We start from the raw sequence: 13,678 nt of genomic DNA on the forward strand, positions 1-13,678 counted from the left end.
TGTACACACTCTTTGGTCAAACATTCAAAAAAACATTATGAGTGATCTCATGCGATTTCATGAAACGTCGTGCTCAGAGTATGAGTTGTGAATACTCTTGGTCCCAGATCAAATTATAGGTCAATAAAAAAATTGCTGCAGTATAGCCATTTTTGTGTTGGTTAATGTGTATTAGCTGTAGTGGCCATCTTGAGTTGGGTTGACTTCAAAAGGTAATCAGTTGTAGATGTTTACCCAAAGATTACTTAATTTAAATCCATTCAATGGTTCATCAGTTCAGGGTTGAATCTAACCATTAATGCTAAAGTATTAGGCAAGGATGTATTGTGAATGACTCTCAGCTTCAACCATACCAAATTTTACACACAATATTTGTAAAAATCCATTAAATTAAAGTCATTTTTGCATTTTCTAATTTCAGTTGAATTAGGTTGACTCCAAAAGTTAATTAGTTGTAGATGTACATCCAGGGAATACTTTCTTAAAGGTTCATTAAACCCTATCCAGATGTTTATTAGATATGGTTTTCATTTCACAAACGTGATGTATTAGCAAATACCATATACTGTTACATTTATAGCTTAGGCTAATTTGCAATGCACGTCCCCAGATGGACCTTTAGCAGCATCAAATAGAAACAGTTTAAAATACAGTTTAAAAGAATACAACATTACACTTAAAAATACGTTGCAACAAACTAGATTAAGACAATTCACAATAACATTTTTTAAAAGGTATCAGTTCTTCATGACTACAAAGCTGGTTCTCCTTCAGAAACGGCTTCAGGCTAGATTTAAAATTATTCCAATCAGAAATCAGTTTTAAGTCTGCTGGTAAATAATTCCACATGTTAATCCATCTCTTTGTACCAAGGACGTTTTAGGAACAGAAACTACGGAGCCTATGGATCTGAGAGGAACCAGAAGATCACAGTGGAGCCTGTCCGTTTCAGCATTTAAAAATAAGTGGAAGTTTCATATTTAGCTTATTGAAAAGATGACAGTGATGTGATCCGATTGGTTTTCTGTCCAAAATCTTAACAGAGCAGTCATATATATATATATATATATATATATATATATATATATATATCATATAAAATTGTGAGTGCGCACTGCGCCGTGCGTTACGGTCGGAGGCGGGCTCTGGCCTCCATGTGCGTAGCAGTTTGATTGACATGGCGGAGTCTCCCAGTACGCGTCGTGCCGCGCCAGCAGACAGTCAGGACCCGGACCCTGGGAATTAAAAAAAAGAAAGGAAACAAGAAAAAACACGCAGCCACCGTCTGTTTAAGGACTCCTTTTATTACCGTGAGGTGAGTTCTTTTTCACACTTAGAACAGCCCGGGACAGATCCGGTGGATCGAGGCCGATGGACTCGATGGTTGGAAAAACCCAACTTTTCTCAGGGTTTCTGTGTGTGAGAGAGTTTGGAGAGCTGAGCGCTGACGCCGGCAGTCTGGGCCACTTGGCCAGCGCAAAGGAAAAAGGAAAACTGCTCCACTGCTGCTGCTGGAGGAGGGAAAGGAAAGGGGGCAATCGAAACTTTTGCTTCAGATTTCCTCCTTACTATTTAGTAAAGACTCGAATCGGCTCTTGATGTTCGGCTGAACGTGTCAGATTTTCAGTAAAGAATGTGTTTTTGTCTCCGAGGACTTCAGATGGAGTGAGTGCGCAACAGAGGAAAACCTCTCCCCTCTCTTTCGCGTTTTTATTCTCATTATTTCTTTGCTTGCTTTCTTTGCTTGCACGAGTTGTGCTCCATTTGCGCAATAAGGGAGGTAATGGGCACTTTTTCAGTTGTTTTGGAAAAAAACAAAACAAAACAAAACAAAAAAAGATCAAGAAAAAAAACAAAGAACAAAACCAAACGAACAAACAAACTTTGGGACAGAAGATGCTGATGCAGCCAGATTTGATAGAGGCAGACTGGTTGCGAAACGTTTTGATAATCAGTTTTTGTTGCGTTTAATAAGAAGTGGCAGCAACTTTCCGCGGAGTTTGTGCACGGCTGCAGTTATAAAAAAGAAGAAGGGAAAAAAAAGCTTTAGAGAGGGGGGAAAAAATTCCCAACTCCAGCATATCCTAGCATTCCTTCCAGCCAGCCTGTCTGCCCCCCCTCTTTCAGAAACGACTACGTGTCTGTTTGTGCAGGGAAGACAGATCCCTCTCTCAGCTTCTGATGCAGACGTGGAGATCAAACATTGGCCTCCAGCTTTGGGGAGAACAACACCAAAAAAACAAAAACAAAACAAAACAAAAATAAAGGAAACAACAACACAAACGATTGACTATCTGTGGGGGTGGGGTGGTGGGGGGCATATATTGGTCCCTTCCAGTCATTGAGATCACTTTATCATTAGTGGTGGTTTAGAGGAGAATTGGGGGGGGGGGGGGNTAGTAGTGTTTCTCTGGAGCAGCGCATCCATCTCCCTGGATCCGGGATCTAGTGGGCATGTTGTAATAAGTTTGGGGAAGCTGGCTGGTTAATAACACATGTCATACACATGTATGTGCCTTTTCATGGATTTTTTTTGTTTTTTTGGGGGGACCCAAAAGGATGATGGAGAAACCCGATCCCAAATACATGACGTCAGATGACATTCCTTTAGCTGAAAAGCTGATGTGGCTGTGCATTTTTCCCCCCCTTTTTTCTTTAAAGAGTTTGATAAAACAATTTTTCTCTGTTTGTGTGTGTGTGTGTAAGAATGAGGTTCCCAGCCGAAAAAGTGTGTTTTGGTGTGAAGTCCAATGGAGCAAGAATGATCAATTGATTTGTGGTTCCAGGAGTCAGGAGCCTCAAAGGCAAATCAAGAAATTAAAGGCCTAGCATTCCCTGACGGAATACATATCACCCACCGCCTTTCATGCCAGAGTAAGATCATCCTATGTTGAGCAATGACAGAGCTGTAGCCATTTTGGTCAAACCTTGAACATTATTTTTTGCACAGTCTTATACGACATCACTATATCTCTCATGATTAGTTAGGTCTTGGAGTATGGTATGTGTGGTGAATGACTCTCAGTTACTACCAGGCCAATTTACTGAGTTATAGTCATTTATTTGTTTTGCTGAAACGTCTTTGCTGTAGTGGCCATCTTTAACCATGTTAACTCCAAAAGGTAATCAGTTGTAGATGTCAACAAAAATATTATTTTGTGAGTTTTATTAAAATCTGTCAAGTTATTCTAGAGATATTTTACTAAAAGTACAGACAAATGAACACACACGCAGAAATGGGGGAGGGGGATGGCTCTATCTTTACCTTCAGCAGCAGGCAATTAAAAAAAGTCCCAATATTGTAAAGCTTTTGCAGAAAGAAGAACTGAGTGATTTTTATTTTTTATTTATTGTTCTTCCCTTGAAACAATTAGAGTTTAACATTTCCGCTCTGAGTGTGTAGCTCAGATTCCAACGATTATTGAACAGGTAGGATAGGATTGGACTTGGATTCGGGGAGGTCCCAGATTTCAGCTCAATTTTGTTTGTTTATTTCTTCAATTTCAGTCCAGGTTCCTTATCACAGCTTGGTACACCTGAGCCATAACAGATTGCACAAGATCTTTGTTAACAATTTTGCCATTACCTATTTAGAGACAGCGCTCTCTGTCTGTTAGCAAACTACTTTCTAAACCACTGAACAGATTTTGAAACCTTCAAGAAATAATCATTGAATGTACCTCTACAACTGATTATCGTTTGGAGTCAACCCAATTCAAGATGTCTGCCACAGCCACCTAACCCTAGAAAACACAGTCATGACAATAATTCCAATAAATCAATAAATTTTACAAACATTCTGCTAAAATTTGGTGAAGTAGTAGCTGAGAATCATTCGCAATATACACTATATTGCAAAATGTATTCACTCACCCATTCAAATAATTGAATTCTTGTTTTCCAATCACTTCCATGGCCACAGGTGTATAAAATTAAGGACCTAGGCATGCAGACTGCTTCTACAAACATTTGTGAAAGAACAGGTCGCTCTCAGGAGCTCAGTGAATTTCAGCATGGTGCCATGATAGGATGATCCCTGTGCGATAAGTCCAGTCATGAAATTTCCTTGCTACTAAATATTCCACAGTCGACTGTTAGGAGTATTTTAACTAAATGGAAGTGATTGAGAACAACAGCAGCTCTGCCACGAAGTGGTAGGCCATGTTAAATCAGAGTGGGCTCAGCAGATGCTGAGGCACATAGTCCTCAGAGGTCATCAGTGTTCTGTAGAATCAAAAGCTACAGACCTCCAAACTTCATGCAGCCTTCAGAGTAGCTTAAGAACAGTGCATAGAGAACTTCATGGGATGGGTTTTCATGGCCGAGCAGCTGCACCCAAGCCTTACATTACCAAGTACAATTCAACTCATCGCATGCAATGGTGTAAAGCATGTCACCACTGGACTCTAGAGCAGTAGAGACGTGTTCTCTGGAATGATGAATCATGCTTCTCTGTCTGGCAATCCAATGGACGAATCTGGGTTTGGCAGTTGCCAGGAGAACGGTATTTGTTTGACTGCATTGTTCCAAGTGTAAATTTGGTGGCCGCTTAGCTCCAGTGAAAGGAACACTTAATGATTCAGCATAACAAGACATTTTGGACAATTTCATGCTTTCAACTTAGTGGGAACAGTTTGGGGATGGCCCCTTCCTCTTCCAACATGACTGTGCAGCAGGGCAAGATCCGTAAACATATGGATGAGTAAATTTAGTGTGGAAGAACTGAACTGGCCTTTACAGAGTCCTGACCTCAACCTGATAGAACATCTTTGGGATGAATTAGAGCGGAGACTGTGAGCCAGGCCTTCTTGTCTAACATCAGCCTCTGACTTCACAAATGTGCTTCTGGAAGAATGGTCAAAAACTCCCATAAACACTCCTAAACCTTGTTGAAAACCTTCCCAGAAGAGTCAAAGCTGTCATAGCTGCTAAGAGTGGACCAACATTATATTAAACTCTATGGATTAAGATTGGTGATGTCACTTAAATTCATATGCATGTAAAGGGAGACAAGCGAATACTTTTGGCAGTGTAGTATATATTCCAAGGGCTACTCATTGTGAGAGATGTTTGTGTATTAACTGTTGAAGTCAACCTAGCTTGTCTGTTGGCAAACAAAAAATCTCATGAACCCCTGGATGGGTTCTAGTAAAACTTTCAGAAAGTAATCATTGGATGTATGTACCTTTTGGATTCAAGATGGGTGCCACAGCTAATCAGCAGCAGCCAACACAAAAATGGCTATAACTGAGTCATTTTTACAGATATTGTGCTAAAATTTGATGTGGTATGAGCTGAAGGTTATCCACAACCCATATTCTGAGTGTAATAACATGCAATATGGCATGAATTCACACATAACATTATTTTTTAAGGTTTGACTATATGATCTTTGTCTAAAACTGTGGTGTAAAAAATGCCAGGCGATATGCATCCCTTCAAGGAATGCTAGGTCTAATATTATTTTATATGAACAGTTTCTTGTCCTCAAGTTAAACGGTTGACTAACAGTGAGTTATTGAAAGGTGAAAAAGTGGCTTTTTTCCCCCTTTTTGGTTCTTCTATATTACTTCAAAAAGCAACATGAAGTCTGATACAAACTAACATAACATTGGAGAAGCTGGTTGGGTCTGATTATTTTAAGCACTATGAGGATTTTTCCAAGGCTCATGTCTGACATGATCTCCACCTGTACCAGCTTGTGGTCTGCTGCTGTTGGCCCGGTAAAAATCCCTGGCTCTTCTGGTTGAAACAGGGTCAAGGAGGGGGCAGGATGATCCTTGCCGTTGTGCGTAGGTGCTTGTGTCTGTGAATGGTAACCTGGAACATTTTATCCTGTGGTTAATGTTACCAAGCAGGTTTAGTGTATCGAGGTGAAGTGATAGGGTTACACTGGCAACAACAATGCTACCCTGGAAATTTTGCATAAGTGAGAAAAGCATGAAAAAAAAAAAAGATAAACAATGTGACAATTTGGAATGTGTTACATGGGTTTTCCAGGAGTTAGAAACATTTTTTGTGCTGTTCTGATGGGTTAAATTAGTTAATGCATTTGGCATAGAAGTATATACAGCACTTGAAGTATTTATTGTGAACAACTTTCAGCTACTACCACACCAAATTTTAGCTCAATTTTGGTAAAATTGACTGAATTATTGCCTGAAAATTACATTGGCTGTGGCAGCCATCTTAAATCAGGTTGACGTCAAAAGTTAATCACTTGTAAATGTACATCCATTGATTACTTTTTGCCAGTTTCTTTAAAATGTGTCCAGTGTTTAATGAGCTATTTTGCTAACAAGTAAACACACACACACACACACACGCACACACACACACACAAACATTAAAGTCTACCTTTGCATTTTTGGCAGCAGCAATAGAAATGACAAATAGATTTAAAGTAGTTGTTGAATCACCTTTGTGATTTAGTCACACATATAAAAATTTGGATCATATTAGTTTCAAATGTTTATATGTGAACATATAACTGGGACTGATTTTCTGAGAAAATTGGATCATATTAGTTTCAAATCTTCTCAGAAAATCAGTCCAAGTTTATGATTCTAGCTGTTTAAATTTCTCGTCATGCTTCTTATCAGTCATCCATATTTAGAATATTTCCTCTCAAAAACGCCTTGTTCTCCTCGTCTGTATGTCTGCAGTAAGTACGGGCCGATTACAGGTTTCAAGGTAAAGCACGGTGTTACAACGTCACTGTCATACAGTTCTCCATCACATTGTTCTGACAGTTTAAATGCCATTAAAGAAAATATCAGACACAGTGTATTTTATCGTTCCCCCCAAACACACACACACAAAAAAAAAATTACATGTAGCCCCAAGCTACGTTTTAAAACATTTGTTATAGTTCCATGAATTCTTTGCTCAGGCTTATCATACCATCAGAGTCTCATACCTAAGGTCTTTATAAACTCTGCTGTCAGTTTGTGCCATCTGCTCCTCTGAGTGCAGCAGGTGTGTTTCACAGAGACATTACTGGAGCTTAAGTTGTGTTTGGTGCAGTGAACAAGTTGCTTCCTGCTTCCCTGTGCCATGATGAGAGAGTTTGGGTTGGATGTGGTCGGGTGTTCTCTCCTGTGAGGTCAAAGGATCAGCACCTGGAGTGCAGTAAAGAAGGACTTTGGCAGTTTGGCCTCTGGTCTCTTTGCTCTTGTTTCCTTGTGATCTATTGTAAAGCCTTCCCAGACTGGTGTGTTTGCTTTAAAATAAAGAAAATTAAAAAAGGCTTGATGCTGTGATGTGTTGCGTGGCACTGACCCTCTGCCAGGGAAACCAACTTAAACACACTTGCTTTGTAATGTCACCTGATGCTGATGGCTAGAAAAATGTTTTTGCATCTACAACTGCAAAGCTTTGGAGCCAACCTGGCTCAAGATGGCTGCCTAAGTTACCTGATCTTAGTTAACACAAAATTGGCTGTAACTATTAGAATTTTACAGACATTTAACTAAAAATTGATGTGGTAGTAGCTTAAAATTTCAGTATTACCTATTGCAGTCAACCCTGTTTGTCTGTTAGCTAAATATCTCATAAACCACTGGACATATTTTGATCAAACTTTCAAAAAATGATCATTGGATGTACACCTACAATTGATTAACTGTCAGAGTAAATCCAATTTAAGATGACCACCACAGCTAATCGACCTTGGTAAGCACAAAAATGGCTACAACTCAGCCAATTTTACAGATGTGGAGCTAACGTTTGGTGGGGTAGTAGCTGAGAGTCATTCACAACACAAACCCTCAGCATTGCATCTTGAGATATGGATTGAGAATGTGTGTAACCTTATTTCCAAGGTCAACCAAAACTGCTATAACTTCATTCCTCCTCATCTTAAGATGTTTTTAATATAGAAGTCTGTCAGGAGTAAAAGTCAGTAGGTGATATGTTCCGGCATTTAATTAGCATTTTGTTGAAATAAATTGGTTACTTATGATGCAGATATTTGTTTGGTAATATCTTACAAAATGCTCAGAAGAATTTAGTTGTTTGTAGTTTGAAGCAGAAAAAATATCTTTGTCTTGTTTAATTGACAGCAGCTGGTTATATTCTGCTTTCACTTTCCATTTCCCAACTTTTTCCCTCTGTGTTTCTCTGTTATTCTCGTTTCTGTAATCTCTCTCCCCCCTCGTCTGTTTCTGAGCTCCTTTTCTCGGCTGTATGAACGGTGGCTTTTTGTTGAAGTATCCCAGCATCCCATGTTTGCTTGGCACAGAGCTGTAATGTTTACTTTCCTCCCTTTTCGTTCTTTCAGCCTGGGTGCCATCCTCCCTCCTTCCCAACTTCTCTCACACTCCAAAAGCCTCTTGTCCCCCACTTCTCTTTGTTTCACTTGATAATTTCCTGCATTGTTGACAGCTGATCTAAAAAGAATTAAGAGACTTTTTAACTCTGTCTCTTTCTTTCCTCTCCCTCCTCATTTCCTCTCTTCTCACAAAACAGTAGGAAATCTCAGAATTGTTAGAAAGTAAAAAAAAAAATTGTGGTTTCTGGATTTTTGAATTTTAATCACCCACCACCAAAGACAAACACACTCCTGTACAAGCAAACACAGATGATCAAAAACATAAAAAAGTAGAAAAACTGCATTTTTTGTGAAAATGCAGCATAGATGCTTCACTGAAGAAGCCTAAACTAAGTTGTTAAAGCTAAAAGAAGCAAAACACTAGCTAAAGCATCAAAAGTTTAGATAAACTAAGAAAAGGCTAGCTAAAAGTAGCAACAGAGTAGTGATGAAGGGTATCTATAGCTAAAAACATCAAAAGGCCAGTTAAAAGCAAAAAGTATCATTAGCCTAGCTTGATGCTAATACAGCAAAAGGCTGGCTAAAAGCATCAAAAGTTTAGATAAACTGGGAAAGGACAGCCAAATATAGCAACAGTGTAGCCAAAGGCCGAAAGTATTGAAAGGGTAGCTAACAGTTAAAAGTTTAAAAAAAGTAGCTAAAAGCTAAATGTAGCATAGGAAGACAGAAATGGAACAAATGAAGCAGATTTCAAATAAATCAATGTTTTTAAAGGAACTGAAGAGATCTAAATGTATTTCTAAGGCACAATTGTTTGTAAATAAAATTGAATAAGTTGAAGCTGAATAATGATTGTTTTCTGAAAGTTTCATTGAAATCTATTCAATGGTTCATGGGATATTTTGCTAACAGACAGCACAGACAAACACACATGCACAGACACACACAGACACTGGCAAAAACATAATCTTTCCACCTTTAGCGTTGGCGGCAGGCAATAATTATTGTTGTAACACCTACGATCCACAAAGGTAATCACCTTTCCTCTGAGATGGCTACAAGTAGTCCTTTGGATTGGGTCTTCAGCACTGCAGAGAGGAAGGAAGTGCATTCTTCAGATACAGATAAAACTTTCAACTTCTCCTAGGTTGAGACCTGCAGGCATGCGTTTTTTAATGAGGGGATTCAAAGTAATATTATTGCTATTTTTAGATACTCCGGGGAAAAAGATTACGAGGTTGTTGCCCAACCCTACTACAAATCATGACATGCTTTGGTTGGGCGCAGCAGAACTGTGTTGAAAGAGTCAAAAAGAGTGGAAGAACAAAACTCATTATGACAAATAAAATGCTCAGATTCCTGAACTTAGGGGCTGCTAAGTTTCTGATACATTTGTGGACGTCAGTTTGTAGAAAAGCGGCAGTGATTCTGATTCGGTTTACTGCACCCGGGCCATCCCGGCTAATTTTGCACCATACCTAGGGGTCTATCATTCATGGAAATTGATTTGTTGAAGAACCCCTCACTGCTCTGCTGATGTGTGTGGCTGACGGAATGAAGCATTCACTTGTACACACACAGCATTGGTTTTACCTGCACAAGCACGAAACATAAAGACACACTGAGGTAACTTTACATGCCTTTATTAGCATGCTAGGCGTGTTGATGTTATTAGCTGGCAGGTCCGTGGAAAGTTCCATCGCTCGTTAATGGCTGTTTTTATGCCTGGGTGTGAGCAGCTCAGGAGTGTGTCTTAAGTATTTAGTCTGATGTGTGTGTGTGAGGCCATATTTTCTATTTCTAAATGCTTGTAACTAAAATTAAAGTATGTTTAGTAGAGCCGAAATACAGCAGGTGGCTTTACAAGACTGAATATGGTAAGTGTGTGTCTAAGATGCTCTATCCATACAAATGTCTTACCAGTATGGTTTATACTAAGTGAAAATATTATTATGATGTGAGCTAATTTATCCTTGTTTAACAGTAAAATTATTCTATTAGATGCTTTGTTTTGTTGTTACACGTAGTGACCCAACATGCAGCCTGTGCCACAAAAAGCACAGTACAGTACAGCTTCTGTCTGTTTTTCAGAGTTCTGTTGTTATTCATTGGCCTTGACGTGAGACGTGTGTTGGTGCTTTGTTTGCACTTTTTCATTTATGTAAATTTAATTTATTTGTAAATGTGACTTAAATTAGGTGCAATCGATTATTATTATTTTTTTTTTAAATTTTAAAAGTGCCTTTTTGTAAAACTGTAGTTGTGTAAGTATTTGACGCAAATATCTTACAATATCACATAATAAATAGCCATATTTTCAACTTTCCTGTCCACTTTAATCATTTTTTTTTTTTACTAAATCATGGTCACCCGGCGATTGGCCGGCGATTGGCCACCTACCACCGGGCTTAGCCTCTTTTCTGGGGGAAACCCTGGATTAAAATTTGGAGTCAACCAAATTCAAGGTTGCTGACAGATACTATTGACCTTAAAAATCACCTAAATAGCTGTAACTCAGTCAGTTTTATGAATGCTGAGCTAAAATTTGGTGTGGTAGTAGCTGAGAGTCATTCACAAGACATAATCCAAGTGTTACTCATTGTGTTAGATCTTTGCTTAAAATGTTGTCTTGGAACCCCTAAATTGTTTTTACTTGTTAAGTCCTCTGCCCCCTCCTCCTCCTTGTTTTGTGACTTGCTCCATTGCCTGCAGACACCCTTTGACCCCTCCTTTCCCTCCCATTTCTGTGTAAACTCCCACTTGCCTGAGCTCTACATACCTGTCATTTCTCCATCGTCTTTTATCATTCACATCCTGTTTCCAAAAGGCTAATACATACTGATGATACTAACCATAATAGACAACCAAGTACTGTGTGAAAGATTTATTTACTTTTAAATCCAAAAAAATCAAAATTAAATTCTGATATTAGATAAATCTAATACTGAGGCTAACACAGCTTCTTAGTTCTTTCTTTTTAAGTAAATTCTGAATCATCGTTCACACCATTGTTTTTCAGTTTTTTAGTTTTGTAATTTAAGTGTTTATGCATACTTTGTGCTATTTCACCCAATAATTAAAACTTTAGCCCTTTCATTAGATAGTTTTTAGAACTTTATACTTTTCAAACCCTTTGACTTTATTTACAGATATTTTTCACATAGAGATACACTGATACACTCTTCAATTCCTTTAAAAGTATTTTTCTCTTTGAATTCTGCTTCATCATACTTGCTCTTTTTCAACTTCTTGTGCTATTTTTAGCTTTTAGCTACCAGTCTACTGCTTTTAGCTGCTATTCTGCTACTTTTAGCTATTGCACTGGAGCTTTTAGCTAGCATTTTTCTACTTTTAATAATAATAATAATAATAGTTTTTCTATATAGCGCTTTTCAAGGAACTCAAAGATGCTTTTCATTCAAGCTAAAAAATAATACACTACAAAATTTGAATTTAGCTTTTAGCTAACCTTTTGCTACTTTTTTTTCCATGTTAGGCTTTTAGCTTGCTTTTTTTCCCTTTTAGCCTTTAACTTGTATTTTCCTCACTTTCTGTTTTAGCCAGTGTTGTGCTTTTTAAGTTCACAGCTCAGCCTCAGTTTTTTTTATCAAGTTTCATCAGTCATTCAACACTGTAATTTGTAATTATAAACCATAATCAGGTCATTTCCTGTCTTAGATGAATTTTATAATTTATTTTGGAAGTAAAAACAGTTTTTTTAGAGCAATAAATGTATTTTTTAGATTTCCACAAGTTTAGTGTTAGACATGGCCTCAGGCTGTATTTTTCTTTACTTCACCCTTCCTTGCCCTCAAACCAGCCCCCCAACAGATCACTAAAATATCCCAAACTTAAACACACACACACACCAAACCACACTTACATCCACACCCCTGGAGTAGTGTGTGAAATCCCGAAGCTGATTGAGGAGGAGGAATGTGACCTTCTGACCCCATGCTGCAGGGAGGGGTGTTTTAAATATGTGTGTGTGTTTGATGTGAGGGAACAAGTGATTGTATGTACACTTTCCATTGGCTCGCTGTTCCCAGAAGTGTCTTCTCACATTTTTCAGTCCACCTCTCCTCTAATGGATTAAACACTGATGCTTGCACCTTCTTTTGCTCCGCTCTTCACACATACACACACACACACACGCGCGCACACACACACACACGAACACATGCACCTTGACAATCCGAACTCAAGTTAAATTGTAGAATTCAGCATTTAAAAGTGATTTGCAGGCTCAGGTGTAAGTTTAAAAGATGAGCGGGTGAAAAGCATTGTGAGTCTGATCTCTGAGACTTTGTTGCTGTCTGAGAGAGGAGAGACGTATGTGTGACTAAATAGTCTTTCTATACCCAACACACACACGCACACACACACACCACCCACTGAGGAAGCTTTTTCATGACCCATAAAATTGATGATTTGAATGTATCTGGGGGTGGAGGGGTAAGCTGTGTGCTTGTCCATTCAAAAATGCTTGTTTATGCATCCATGTGGGGGTGAGAGAAAGCGTGAGGTAGAACTTACTTCTTGACTCGCTATAACTTTCTGTATTAAAACTCATGGCACCCCGCCCTGATGGAGCTCAGCATTAGTGGCAGAGGCATGCAGTGTGCAGGCCCAGACGGCAGCAGGTCCCCTGGCAGTGAATGTGGACTCATTGTCTGGACTCTGTGGTTGTCCTCCCTTTCTCTTCTTTATTAGCCACTTGTAATGTAGAGCTGATTACGATGATTATAGGTCACCGCACTGAAACACGAGGTGATGTAGAGGTCTTTGAGCCAGACAAGGTGTTAGACAACAAAGACAGATTTAAATATAAATGATATTGAACTTAAAAATTAAACCACTTATTTTGTAAAAAATGCAGTCCTTTTTATTCCCTTTTGAGCTCTTCAGCTCTCATTGGACAAGAGTAAAGAATAAAGCTTTAAGTCAGATTTTGTGTTTTCCTACATGTAAACCAGAGAAAAAAATAAACATATCTATGTATTAGTGCTGGGCGATATAACAATACATATCGTGGGGACAATAGAAAAGTGTATACCAGGATATATTTTCTTCTATCGTCTTTATCGTTTCTCTCATCTCTATCGTTTCTGTCGTTTCTATCATAATTGTATCAATGATTCATGTAAATATTTCATAATGCAGACTATGACGAATGTATTAGTGTTGTCACTTTGCATACATTCGGTTTATATAAGTGATAATTAAGAAGAAAAAATAACTATTTTGCGAAGAACCTGCGTTTTGCGACATGACGCTGCTTTACGTGTGGGTTTGCGACATGCTTTACGGCAGCGGCTTTCTGTGCGGCCCGGTGTTTTCACCATATTCTGTGACCCACTGTATATTGTGTCGGCATTTAAGTCATAAGTGCTGAAAGATGGAGAC

The 13,678-nt window shown here is 38.6% G+C and overlaps 1 protein-coding gene across 1 annotated transcript in view; it reads left to right on the forward strand.

The window, feature by feature from the left end:
• The first annotated feature begins 1,172 nt into the window (after positions 1–1,172).
• Positions 1,173–13,678, forward strand: part of fndc3ba (fibronectin type III domain containing 3Ba) — a 146,077-nt gene continuing 133,571 nt past the window's right edge. Inside the window, exon 1 of the mRNA XM_037977682.1 lies at positions 1,173–1,315. The gene's annotated coding sequence lies outside the window, so the exon portion shown is untranslated. The remainder of the gene's footprint in view (positions 1,316–13,678) is intronic.

This window comes from Kryptolebias marmoratus, linkage group LG10 (genome assembly GCF_001649575.2).
Source record: "Kryptolebias marmoratus isolate JLee-2015 linkage group LG10, ASM164957v2, whole genome shotgun sequence".
NCBI classification, from domain to species: domain Eukaryota; kingdom Metazoa; phylum Chordata; class Actinopteri; order Cyprinodontiformes; family Rivulidae; genus Kryptolebias; species Kryptolebias marmoratus.